The following is a 14,020-nucleotide window of genomic DNA, read 5'->3' as shown; positions in this document are numbered from 1 at the left end:
TAGGACTGCAGGGGACAATAGTGAACTGCGCATGCTCTGAGCTCACCAGAACTCATTGAGCTCAATGCACTGCACTGGTACCACAAGAAAATAATACTGACTATGGCATCGTATGGGTCAAAATAGGTTGTCTGACCCTCAGAACTAATGCCCAACAGGTTCTGGCAAGATCAGCATCACCAACAACTAGCTATAAAGGACACCTGGTGTCTCCCTAATCCTGGGACCTGCTGCAACCAGAAGTCGAAGAAAGGTTGTACAGACAACGGTGCAGCCTCAGCACAATATCAAAGCAGGTGGAGACTGGGGAGCCAGGAGCTGGGGCTACAGAGACCATGGGGGAAATCTAACGTAAGAACCCAGATGTGGAACTCAGTGGAGGGAGTGGCACAATTGGCTGCATGCAAAGAGCCATGTACCAACTGCAATAAGTAAAATTAAACTGTAGACCTTTCGTGACACACCTTGGAAACCTGCACCAAGGAGAAGACTCTGCTAACCAGATGTACAAGACTATGCTAACCACAAGTACAAAAGCAAAACAAGAGACAAAGGCACAATGAGTATTATTGAAGACTTCACTGCAAAGGAGCAAAGCCCTATGCCAATTTCAAAGTTAACTAAGGAAGACATCCAGAAAATGGGGGATATAGAATTTGAAACACTTGCTATAAAGCTACTTATCAACAATGAGAAGCACATAAAGCAGGCATTCAAGGAATTTAAGGAATATGTCATACTGGAAATGAATCAAATAAAACCTAATACATTAGAAATGAAGAATACAGCGCAGCAATTTAGAAGTACAGTGGAGAATCTCCAAAACAGAATGAAGCAAGCAGAAGAAAGAATTTCACAATTGGAAGATATATCCTGTCACCCAGGAGAAGCAAACAAAAAGCTGGAAACAGAACTGGATCAGGCCAAAACATGTATTCAAGAATTGAAACACACTATTAAGAGGCCTAATACAAAAGTTATGGGACTCCCAGAAGGTGCAGAAAAGCTGGGATTAATTGTATATTCAATGAAACAATAAGTGAAAATTTTTCTAATCTAAAATAATTGGGAAACAACATCCAGGAGGCTCACAGAACTCCCAACAGAGTGGGCCGAAAACAATGTTCACCACAACACATGATAATCTAGCTCTCTTCAATCAGACAGTAGTAAAACATCCTTAAATTTAAGTGCACATTAAAAAAATCAACTGACATATAAAGAAATGACAATTAAACTCTATAGGCAAGAACAGAATGGAGTGACATATTCCAGATTCTAAAACAAAAAATTGTCGGCCTAGGATAACATATTCAGCAAAGCTTTCTTTCATCTTTGAAAATGAAATCAAATTCTTCCACAGTAAAGAAAAGTTAAAAGAATTTGCCTCTTCCAAACCTGCCCTATAAAAGATATTTAAAGATGTTCTCTTGACAGAGAAGAGGAATAGCACCAGTAAGAACGAAGGCAAACGTGAAGAACATTCCAGTAAAATGACAACACAAGACTAAATCAATTAACAATCCATTCCTAAAATAACAGGACCAAATTACCACCCATACATATTAATAATGAATGTAAATGGCTTAAGCTCAATCATACGCCACAGATTAGTAGACTGGTAAAAAAATAAACCCATTTATTTGTTGCTTACAGGAGACACACTTCACCAACAAAAATCAGCAGAAACTATATCTCACGGATTTCGATGTTTTTGTTGTTATTAGTATCATCTCTTCAAAATATTTTCTTGGGTAAGGAGCCACTTGAGCAGTCTCCCCACCTACTGCAAGGGTAGGGTTTTGGAGGTACCTTTTGTAGCCCTGGACCTTCACCCCACCCAGGGCCCTCCACCCCGGCCCGGGTCCTCACACTGAAGCAGGCCAGTGACCCCCCAATCCCGGCCGGGAGCCCTCCACCCCAGCCCGGGACCTCACACTGACTATAGCAGGCCAGTGACCTCCCCACCCCGGCCGGGAGCCCTCCACCCAGGGCCCTCCACCCCGGCCCGAGCCCTCACACTCCCACCCGCGGCTTACCTCGGCTTTCATGCGACTGCTCGGCTCAGAGTCCTGGCGTCGACTGGTCCGAGAGAGTGACCCTGACGCCTGCGTGACCCCAGCGTGTGCATGACCCCGGCGTCAACGTGAGGACGTCACCTACGTGACCCCAGCACGCTAAGTAATGGCCTATCTTCCACTTCGGCCAGAAGAGGAGAGCTGAGGCTCGCAAAACGGTGAGTTAATGGACATAGATCCTCCTCTCTACCTGTCCTCTTCGCTGTATTTTCAATAAAAATAAAATAAATCTTAAAAAAAAAAAAGCGAATCCTGATCCTCACTGTCTAGGAAGGGGTAGCACGTTGCTACATTCCTGGCCTTGTGCAGGAGCCACTCAGGCTGGCCCCCAACATCCTGGAGGGTTAGGGGATTGGGGGCCTTCTGCAGCCTGGGTCGGAGGATGCTCTGTCAGCCCTCCACCTCCTGGAGGGTTAGGGGATCTGGGGATCTTCTGCAGCCCGGGACGGGCAATGCTCCATCAGCCCCCGGCATCCTGGAGGGTTAGGGGATCTGGGGGCCTTCTGTGGCCCCCAGGGGATGCTCTGTCAGCCCCCGGCATCCTGGAGGGTTAGGGGATGTAGGGGCTTTCTGCGGCCCCGGGTCGGTGGATGTTCTGTGGGCCCCGGCATCCTGGAAGGGTATGGTGTGTTGGTGCATTTCCTGGCCCTGGTTGTGGGACCTTTGCCGATCTCAGTTCGTTGACCGCTCAGGAGGGCCCTGGCCGTCCTCAAGGCTAGTGGGTGGGGCGACTTCCAAAGCTCCTGTCGGGGTATGCCTTCTGGGTGGGTCATGGACCCCTTGGCCGAGCCCCCCGCATCCTTGAAGAGTACAGAGTAAGGGCGCCTTCCCAGGTCCAGTTTGGGGGCACCTTACTTCTCCTTGAATCGGAGGCAATTTGGGCTACCCCATGACTACCTGGAACGGTAGGGGGTCTGGGCATACCTGGCCCAGATCAGAAGCCACTTAGTGGGTTCCTGGAAGGGTGGCGGTGGAGACTCATTCCCTGGGTGGAGAGATCTTTCTCTGGCCCTGGTGTGGCCATGGCCTGCTTTGTCCATGGACTAAGAACTTTAGAACTGAGCGAGAATTTCTGTCTGTTGCAGTCTGTTGTTTGACAAAATCTATCTTAGTGCATCCACAGACCCAGGAACAAGTGGCAAAGCTTGGCCAGGAGAGTCATCCATCCCGTTCTCTTCCTTCTTCTGACTAGGCATTCGGTTTCCCCTGCTGGCCTAGGTGAGCTGGGCATCATGTCCTCTACATGCATCTGTGTGTGGTCCCCACTGTCTGGGCATCTGCAAATGAGGAGGAGAATGCCAACATCTGCCAACTATTTTACAGACCTGGATGGAATTCCTATCTTTTGCCTTCCACCTGGCCAACCCCTGGCTCTTTGGGTCCCGCCATTTGAGAACAAAGTCATCCCTATAATTCAAGTTGCCATTGATATGAGTCTTCCTTTAGAAAATGTACTCAGTGTCCACGTGTAAAATATTGCTTCCCCTGAAATTTGAAGGTCAAATAAGTCTGACTCATTGGCAATGATTTTATTCTAACCAGTAACTGAAAGTTCGTAATAGCTATTGTTGCTTTCTGCTTCAAAATACTGGAATGCTTGAGTGTACATTTGAGCCGAGTGTTCACCTGCTATCTTCAGTTAGTTGTCATTTCATTTGCCCAATCTCTGATGTTTAAAATTTCACATGTATTCCCAAGTATTGAGTTGAGTTTGGGACCTCCTTCCTGTTAATTAAACTTAGGGACATTGAAAGGGGCAAGCAGATAGAACTGTATAGAAAACATCATTCTATTCTTTCATTTCCCAGTCTACAATACAGAAATAAATAAATAAATAAATAAATAAATAATAAATACTTACTGGGACCTGGCATGGTGGCTCAACCAGCAAATTACCTGCTAGCACCAGCATTCCATATACACATTGGTTTACATTGTGGCTTACTCCACTTCAAATCCAGTTCCCTGCTTGTGGCGTGAGAAAGCTGCGGAGGATGATTCTAAATCTTGGGTCCCTGTAGCCATCTGGAAGACCTAAAAGAAGCTCCTGGCTTGATTAGCTCAGCTCCAGTGATTGTGACTATTTTGGGAGTGAACCAGCAGATGAAAGGCCTCTCTCCATCTCTCTCCATTAAAGTGCCTTTCAAAAAAAAATTAAACAAAATTAAAATGTAAACAATAACATTTTGGTTTCTTTGTTCAATTGTTATATAAACTATATTAAGCAATTATTAGTTGAGAATGTTTTCTTTTTAAAGATTTATTTATTTTTATTGGAAACGCAGATATACAGAGAGAAGGAGCAACAGAGGGGAAGATCTTCCGTCCAACGGTTCACTCCCCAAGCATCTGCAACAGCTGGAGCTGAGCCACTCTGAAGCCAGGAGCCAGGAGCTTCTTCCAGGTCTCCCACACGGGTGCAGGGTCCCAAGGCTTTGGGCCATCCTCAACTGTTTTCCCAGACCACAAGCAGGGAGCTAGATGGGAAGTGGGACTGCTGAGATATGAACCGGCACCCATATGGGATTCTGGCACATTCAAGGTGAGGACTTCAACCACTACAGTATCGCACCGGGCCTGAGTTGAGAATGTTTATTACATCATTTTAACTCACTGTACTAATACACAGATTAATGGCTTTCTACTTTCCATACAACTATGACCGATCTTGCTACTGTATTTTGCTGAAGATGAGCCTTTCTCTCTGATACTGTCAGATTTAACATCTTAAAATGTAGCTGTCATCATGTCTTCTCTTTAAGGGCTTTCCTAAGCCCTTCACTCCTGAGATGATAAAATATCTAATTCTTGATTTTTAAGGCTAAATATGAGTCAGACCTGATCTATTTCCAACATGTATTTTCTTTCCTTACCTTGTAATTGCCTGCCAGGACACCACTCTCAATTAGCTTTGCTCTCTGTTGCAGTAACTCAGCTCAAATATTCTCCACATTGATGCCATGCTTATATATCTAAGTACATATGATAATACTTAAAACATTTGTGAAAAATGAAATTAAAAAGATCAACTAATTTGGCTGTAAAGTATGTTGGGTCTTCACAAATTTTATGAGTGAAAATTGTGTGTAAAAACTATCTGAATAAATTTCAAATTCCTTTTGCACCAAAGCAAACTGATTTGCTAATTATCTTTTCTAAATATCTTATTGACAAATTCCCACAAACTATTTAGAATAATGGAATTCTGTTTAAAGAGAAGACCACAACTATAGAAGTAGATGCCTGTGTTAGTTCCCTTATTGAAAGTAACCATCTCTCCATGTATATGTATCTGAAAATACCGTCTTGAGGGCAGTCTAGTACTTACACCAGCTGCAATGTCTGTATCCTGTCTCGAAATGCCTGAGTTTGGTTGCCAGATTCAGCTCCCAGTTTTGATGTCTTGTCCTAGCGGATTGTAGGAGCAGTAGATGATGGCTTCTGGGTTCCTATCATCCACACAAGAGATTTAAATTGAGGTTCCAGCTTCAGTCTGTCTAGTCCTGGGCATTGTGGGTGTTTAAGAAGTGAATGGGAGATGGAACCACTCGCTTTTCTCTGTCTCCATCTGTGGGGTGCAAGATGAGCGTAGGTCATTTTAATTGTTCAGAAAACACAGAAATACTAAAAGATGGTAGGGGTTACATTAAAAGGTACAAGGCATAGCTTTATAGGCTTCATGCTGGCCAAACATAAAACAGTTTCAGTATTTTGAAAGTAAAAATCACTTGCAATACATTTAATAAGCAAAATTAATTTACCAACATAATTAACAGCATTTTTAGGGGATTTTTAAAAAGATTTATATATTTTTATTGGAAAGGCACATTATCCAAAGGAAAGAGACAGACAGAAAGAGATCTCTGTCTGCTGGTTTATTCCCCAAATGGCCGCAACAGCCAGAGTTGAGGCAATCTGAAGCCAGGAGCCTGGAGCTTCTTCCAAGTCTCCCATGTGTAGGGTCCCAAGGTTTTGGCTATTCCCTGCTGCCCTACTGGTCCATAAGCAGGGAGCTGGACGGGAAGTGGAACAGCCAGGAAGCAAACCAGTGCCCGTATAGGATCCCAGAAGGTGCATGGTAAGGATTTAGCCCTTGAGCCATCAGGCCAGGCCCACCTGTGTTCAATGTTTAGTTGGGTTCATTTGTATCTACTTGTGTTAAAGTTTCAGATTTTGTTTTAAATTCCATGTTGCTGTCATTTTGTTGCTGCTAACATAGTTTAAGAAGGCAGTAGTAGTGTACATGTGCTTCACCTGATTTTGAAGATTTTATCTGGCCTATAGCAAACCAGATCACAGAAACCCATTCGGCAGCTGACCTATTTCCTGGTGGATACAACCTGGTAGTATCAGAAGAAAATTATTACCAGTTTATAAAACTAAACGGTTATGAAACTGACCTCTTTTGAAAGATGTAATATGTGTAAAGTGTAAAGCCTTGTCTTAACATAACAGTCCTAGCATTGCATTGCCTGAAGTGGTTTGCTTGAGTAAATGAAAAAATTGGGATTTGTGGAAAGCTCAGTTTTCTAAGGCTTTCTTTCTTTCTTTCTTTCTTTCTTTCTTTCTTTTTTTTTCTTTTTTTCCTTTTAAGATTTAGGTACTTGAGATACTGAGTTCAGAGTGGGAGAGAGTGAGATATTTCATGCCCTGGTTTACTCCCCAGATGGCCACAGTGGCTGTACCAGGTCTGGCCAAAGCTGGGAGCAAGGAGCTTCTTTCATCTCTCTCTAGTGGGTGGCAGAAATCAGTAATCAGGGCAGGAGCTCGTGCCTATATTGTATGCCATGCTGCAATAGCATGTTGAATCCCTACAGAGCTGGCCCCTCCAAGGAGTTTTTGCATAGGTTATCCCTGTGTATATGGGGAAAATAAAACAAGACAGCCATATGTAGGAGGTATCCTCAGCAGTCGTTCTGGTCTTTCCAGATAGCAGCACCCTCATATAGCTGATAAGCCAATAAAACTGCATTTTCTCCAATGCTTTTTCTGATATTTGTAGATATAAACTCACAGCAACCCATGTCTAGGAGGTACAGAGGCAGTTCACGGTTTGTAGTGAGTGGCAGGAATTTTCACCTTTCTCCATTTTTTAATCTGAGTATTCTTGGCATGTTGGACTGAGTAATTACTGGTACGGGATGGTCCTGACCATTGGAGGTTGTGATAGAGCTTTCCAGGCATTCGTCCTGGAATGCTGGAATGCCAGCCATACCCCCAGACACGGCCATGTCTCTGAGAGTCAAATAGGAGATTAGGAAGCAAATTCAGAGGGCGTGTTCATACTCTTCAAACCCCAGTTTGCCTCCTAGATAGCCAGAGAATGCCTGTCAAAACCAGGAAGGTAACAGCAGTGTATTAATACAGTCTAATCCAGATGTTCCCATCTGATTTCCCAAATTACCCCAGTACTATCTCTTATAATAAAACCAAACAAATAAATCGCATCTTCTGAAGAATCAATGCTCCCAACTCTGAACCGTGTGTCTAATAGTCATGAGTATGCACTTCTTTTCCATCTGCAGCAATGTTTATTTCCTGATCTTCTGAGGATTTTGACTTTTTAAAGATTTATTTATTTTTATTTCCTTAAAGATTTATTTATTTTTATTTCAAAGTCAGATATGAGAGGAAGATCTTCTGCCCAATGATTCATTGCCCAAGGCACCTCGATGGCTGGTGCTGCACTGATCTGAATCCAGGAGCCAGGAGCTCTTTTGGGTCTCCCACACTGGTGCAGGGTCCCAAGGCTTTGGGCCATCCTCGACTGCTTTCCCAGGTCACAAGCAAGGAGCTTGAAGGAAAGCATGGCTGCTGGGATATGAATCAGCACCCAAATGGGATCCTGGCACATTCAAGGCAAGGACTTCAGCCACTAGGCCACCACATTGGGCCCCAAGATTAAATTTTTATTGGATGGTGATATGTACAGAAAGGAGGAGAGACAGAGAGGTAGGTCTTGCATCTGATGATTCACTCCCCAAGCGGCTGCAATGGCTAGAGCTGAGCCAATGTGAAATCAGGAGCCTGGAGACTCTTCCATGTCTCCCGCTCGGGTACAGGGTCCCAAGGCTTTGGGCCATCGTTGAATGCTTTCTCAGACCACAAACAGGGAGCTGGATGGGAAGTATGGTTGCCAGGATTAGAACTCATGCCCATATGGGATCTCGGTGCATGCTAGGTGAGTACTTGAGACTCTAGGCTATTGTGCTGGACCTGATTTTGACATTTGAAGAGTTAATGCCACTTAATTTGTTAGGATGTCCCTCAACTTCTGGAATTGCTTATGATCATACTTATCACTTATTTCTGGTGGAGAGTAACAGAGAGGAACTGAGGTGTTCTCACTTCATCCTTTTAGGTGGTACTCAGCTCTAGGTGAAATGATCACTTGGTTTAAGATGGCTCCTTTTGGGCTCCTCAGCAGGGTTGAACTCGTAATTTTAACAGTGGCTTGTGCCTGAGTTGGTTTTTTACTGTTTTAGTGACCAGATGTGACTTCCCAGTACACCACTGCTTCTGTTACTATGGAGGAGTTGGTCTAGTATTATAAGACACAGCATTTCCGTGTATATTAACAGTAATGTGGAGGGTAGAGAACTTCCATCCAGAGCTTTGCTTCCTAGCTTTGCTCAGCTGGGACTGAGGCTGGCTCCAGGCACCCCATCCCCTGGTGGCAGGGACCCATCATTTGGGTCATGGTCTGCTGCTTTCCCAAGTATGTTAGCAGTGAGCTGGGTTGGAAGCAAGGTACCTGTGCTTGAATTTGTGGCCTGGCAAGTGGTGGCATAATATGCTGTACCACAGTGCTGGCTTGTTTTTACACACTTAGGTGATAGTTCTATCATTATTTTGATACTCAGATTTTCTTACATAGGATTGGTAAATGTTGTTTCACATCGTTCACATCATTTTGGAGTTCCTTACTTACTGATATCCCTAAGATGTTCCACGTTAGCGCTATGCATTTCTATTCTGATAATCAGCTATTTAGGATTCCTGTTTATGTTTTGTGAAGGTATTTAGAAGTAAAGATTGGTCACTGAATGTAATTCTTTCCTCTGAGCTGTCATTTCTTCAAGGCCCTCCCTGACTGCTTTCTCAGTCCACAAGCAGGGAGCTGGATGGGAACCAGGGCTGCCAGGGTTAGAACTGAAGCCTTTGTGGGATCCTGGTGCTTGCAAAGCAAGGACTTTAGCCACTAAGCTACTGTGCCTGGTCTCAGATTTGTCTTTTATAACATTAACAATCCCTTGCTTTAGTCAGATGTTCCCTTGTGATTAGATACAGATTATATATTCTGGACTGCAGTATTGCATAGGTTTTAATTCATTGCATAGGTTATAATTCAGAGTATCACATATGGGACGATGTCTAGGGAGTTCCCACCATAGACTTGTTTTGTGGAAGAGATGCTTGAGGACTATTATAATATTCTGATTTTCATTAGAATACGCATTTTAATTTATTATGTGTCTATGTTGGGAATTTCCTGATGCAGTTTTTATAACATTGCTTATGAAGTATTTTTTAAAATACTAGTTTAAGCTTCTTAAAAAGAGATTGATTTATTTATTTATTTGAAAGACCCAATTAGGTTTTCAATCCACTGGTTCACTCCCCAGATGGCTGCAATGACAGGAGCTAGACCAGTTAGAAGCCAGGATTTTCCATGCCCCCCACCCTGTGCAGGGGTCCAAGTCTTTAGGCCTTGCTTCACTACTTTCCCAGGCACATTATTAGGGACTGGAGGCATTAGGACTTGAAATGGTGCACATGTGGGTTGCTGGTATCTCAAGTGGTAGCACCTATCTGGTATGTCACAATGCCGGCCCTATTTTAATTTTTTTTGGAATTTATTCACATTTTCTTTGAAAGAGATTTTCTGTCCCACCATATAAGCCCGCAATATGCAGGGCTGGAACAGGACAAAACCAGGGCACCTAGAACCCATCTAGGTCTTGGGTGTATGGGTAGCAGGGATCCAAGTGTTTGACCCATTGGCTGCTGCCTTTTGGAGTGTGCCTTAGCTGAAGTTGAGCTTAAACCAGGATAATACAGGAATCCCAAGGGGTGACCTAATTACTACACTGAATAACTATCTGAAGTGATGATTTTCAGCCTTTTTACTTCCTCTACATTCTCAATGTTTTGCTATTAACATGTGTTTATGTTCTTTTCATTTATTTATTTTTCTTTTAGTGATGGGGAATCTGTTGTACTCCTCAACTCTCTTGCATGTTGAGGCATACAGATAAAAGTAGTATACATTTTGGGTAGTTACCATATTTTGATGATGTATGTACATGGTGAAATGATCACCACTGTTAAGCTGATTGAGATATCTACATTTTTTGTGTATATATGTAATCAGACTACCTAAAATTTACTTCTTGAAAGCATTTTTTTGTATGTGGGATATAATGAACCATCATTGCTATTCTATAAGTTAGATTTTCAGAACTTAGTCACCACTGAGTGTATCTGCCAAAATCCCTCTCCTTGCTCCTCCCTCCCTTATATGAATATATATATATAGGTAGCTGAGTGAGAAAGATCTTCTTTCCACTTCCCTAATGCCCACAACAGCTAAGGCTGGGCCAGGCTGAATAAAGCCAAGCTCTAAGAGCTTCCTGTGCTCCCATGTGGGTGGCGGGAACCCAGGTACTCAAGTCGTCCGTTATCAGGAAGCTTTACTGGAAGCGTGGGATTAGCCAGTACCAGAACCAGAAGTCCAGAATGGAATCCAGGTGTCCCAAACAGCTTTCCAACTTGTGGCCTGGCACTCACCCCAGCAAACACATTACTTTCTATTGCTATGAATCTGACTTCAGTAAATCATTGTTTCCCAGTAGTTTATAATCCATTATGGCATTCAATTATTTTGCAGGTAAATTTGTCCTAAATTTGTTAATGGAGCCTCTCCCAGCTGGTTATTTTGTCCCCGTGCCATACCCCCAGTCACTCTCTTTGCACATCCTTAATTTCTGATATAACATGAAAATCCAGGTCCACCTTGTACCTGCTCAGCTGAGCCACGGAATCAGGCCCATTCTCTGAGGAGCACCCAGTCCTTGTAAGGAAGAAATAGTATTAGAAGCCAAGGTCTGGGTAATAGGTGTGCTCATTGCTTCTTGGCTCTCTCAGCAGACATAGATAGGAAACATGCAGGAATATGCATATCCATCTGTACGTCCATCCACCCAAGTATCCAGTCACCCACACATGTAGACTCATGTATCTGTATGTATCTGTTCTAGAAAATACTGTTGAAACCACCATCTCTAATATCAGCCCATACCCACAAACTTCTTGCCTTGTGACTTGTTCTCATTGAGCAAGAGTAACATGTTCCCTCAGGCTTTGTAATTCATGTACAATAGAGAATTGCTTTGAATATAGTCACAAAGAACTGTGTGTGTTGTTCTAGGAGCTTAAAATATTTTCATCAAAGATAGTTAAGTCTTATTTAAAAAAATGTTTAAATTGTTTTGCTTGATTTTTCTATTTTTGTTTGAAAGCCAGAACAATTGAAAGAGATCTTCTAACCACTGGTTCACTCCCCAGATATCTGCAACATCTGGGGCTTGTGTCAGCTAAGACCAGGAAGCAGAAAATATCTGGTGCTTTGTGTGGGGTAAGACCCCAACAGCTTGAGTACTAATGCGCTACCCAGGGTGCAGTAGCATGAAGCTGGACAGCAAGGTAGCAGCGGGTGGGGCATGGTCCCAGGCACTCTGATCCAAGGTGTGAGCAAATCAAGCCAAATTGCTTAACTTGCCCAGCCACAATGGGTGTTCATTGTTCTGATTTTAGTTTGGTCCCTAAAGCTTCTTTTTTTCTGTTGCCCTCCTTCACCCTGAATTGCCACTAAAGTAGTATACATAGACATACAATTCTAGGTTATGGACTTTCTCATACTTTTAGTTGTATTATATGCTAATTGAAATAGTGATGAGAATACAGTTGTATTTTAATGATATCCTTGTATGTGAATAAAGCTGGTGAATTCTGATCAGCGTACTGGTTTTGATATTTAGAACATAGTCTTAATTTTTTTTTAAGATTTTTAAATTATATTTGAATGAGTTACACAGAAACAGATCTTTCATATGTTGGTTTATTCCCAACACAGTAGCAGTGGGATGGGACCATTCAAAGCCACGAGCCAGGAGCTTCTTCCAGGTCTCCCGTGTGGGTGACAAGGGCTGGAACACTCAAGGCATCTCCCACTGCTTCTCCTAGGCCAACAGCATGGAGCTGGAGCAGAACTGAACAGCTAGTTATGAACCTGGCACCCATGTGCGATGCCAGTATCATAGCCAGGGATTACCTACAATACTGGCCCCTAGAGCAAACTCATTAACCCATAAATACATTTGATCTTGTTAACAGAATCATCTGGGGCTTGCGCTGTGGCTCAAGAACCTGCCAGCATCGGATTCTCATATGGGATCCCAGCTTGTGAAGAGGGAGCCAACTGGACAATTGCTCCAGGCCCAGATTTTTGAAATTATCTAAGCAATGCAATGTCATTGCTGGTGCTGGCACTGTAGTAAAGCAAATTAAGCTGTTACCTGAATGCTAGCATTCCTTAGGAGCACTGGTTCAAATCCTGGCTGCTCCAATTCTGATCCAGCTTCCTGCTTGCTCATGGCCTGAGAAAGCAGAGGAGGATGGCCCAAGCTTTGGGACCCAGCAACTGTGTGGGAGACCCAGAAGAGGCTTCTTGCTCCCAGCTTCAGATTAACTCAGCTCTGACATTTTCGGCCATTTGGAGAGTCAACCAGAGGATGGAAGTTTTTTCTCTGTCTCCCTTTCTCTCTAGATCTGCCTTTCCAATAAAAGTACATATATATATATATATATATATATATATATATATATATATATATATATATAATGTTTTTTAACCTCCAGATTTTTTTCTTTGATCGTTTATTTGGTTTTTTCTTCTTTTTTTTGGAAAGTCAGATATACAGAGAGGAGAAGAAAGAGGAAGATTTTCTGTCAGCTAGTTCATTCCCCAAGTGGCCGCAACAGCTGGAGCCAAGCCAATCCGAAGCCAGGAGCCACGAGCCTCTTCTGGGTCTCCCACACAGGTACAGGATCCCAAGGCTTTGGGCCATCCTCTGCTAGTGTCCCAAGTCACAAGCAGGGAGCTGGATGGGAAGCAGGGCCTTCTGGATACAAACCAGCACGCATATGGGATCCTGGGGTATGCAAGGTGAAGACTTTAGCCACGAAGTTATTGTGCCACTCCCAAAAGTAAATAAATAATTTTAAAAATCAAGATCTAAAAAAGTGACTAGCATGACCATTTATTTATGATTCATTTTTTTTTCCTTTTTAGGAACTAGCTCAGTGCAGGATAGCCTAATCCTATCATTTACTTTAGCTTTTCATGGAGGAATTCTAGATTATAGTTGTTATTCAACACCCAGTGTATTAATCTCAGACTGGCATAATATTCGTAAAGGATAATTGATTTCATAGAAGCGATGTTACCTATAGGTATGTTGCTGGTTTATATTTATATTTTTTCCCTAGCTCTAAATGGCATGTTGCATTTGATGTTGTTTTGTTTGTCATGCCCGAGGAGTACTAAACGGAAAAGAAAGCATGTTTAAGATTACTAGTATTGAAATACATCACAGTGGTTCCAACTGCTTAGAATGTTGAAGACCATCCTTCGGAGTTTCATACTGAAATGTTCTTATTTGGTTGCAGGATAAACAAAATCTACAAATTAACAATGAAAAAGTTAATTTGTTGAATATGTTGCATATTTACTTTTTAAACCTAAATAAAATTAACAGGATCAAAGACAAGCCTGTTTCCATCAGAATGACCCAGTTAAAACTTAGGATGCTGAATACTAAGAATAATTGTGATTTTGCAAAGCTGGTTGTTATTTAGAAGATTAACCTTTATATATTTTT

General features: G+C 42.7%; 1 non-coding gene across 1 annotated transcript; it reads left to right on the top strand.

Annotated features, from left to right (window-relative positions):
* Positions 1–3,768: 3,768 nt before the first annotated feature.
* On the top strand, positions 3,769–3,895 carry LOC131479713 (small nucleolar RNA SNORA36 family). Its single transcript, XR_009245064.1, has one exon. It is a non-coding gene; the product is annotated as a small nucleolar RNA SNORA36 family (small nucleolar RNA).
* The last annotated feature ends 10,125 nt before the right edge of the window (positions 3,896–14,020 follow it).

Source organism: Ochotona princeps, chromosome 2 (genome assembly GCF_030435755.1).
Source record: "Ochotona princeps isolate mOchPri1 chromosome 2, mOchPri1.hap1, whole genome shotgun sequence".
NCBI classification, from domain to species: Eukaryota; Metazoa; Chordata; class Mammalia; order Lagomorpha; family Ochotonidae; genus Ochotona; species Ochotona princeps.
This window is presented reverse-complemented; position numbering and strand designations above follow the sequence as displayed.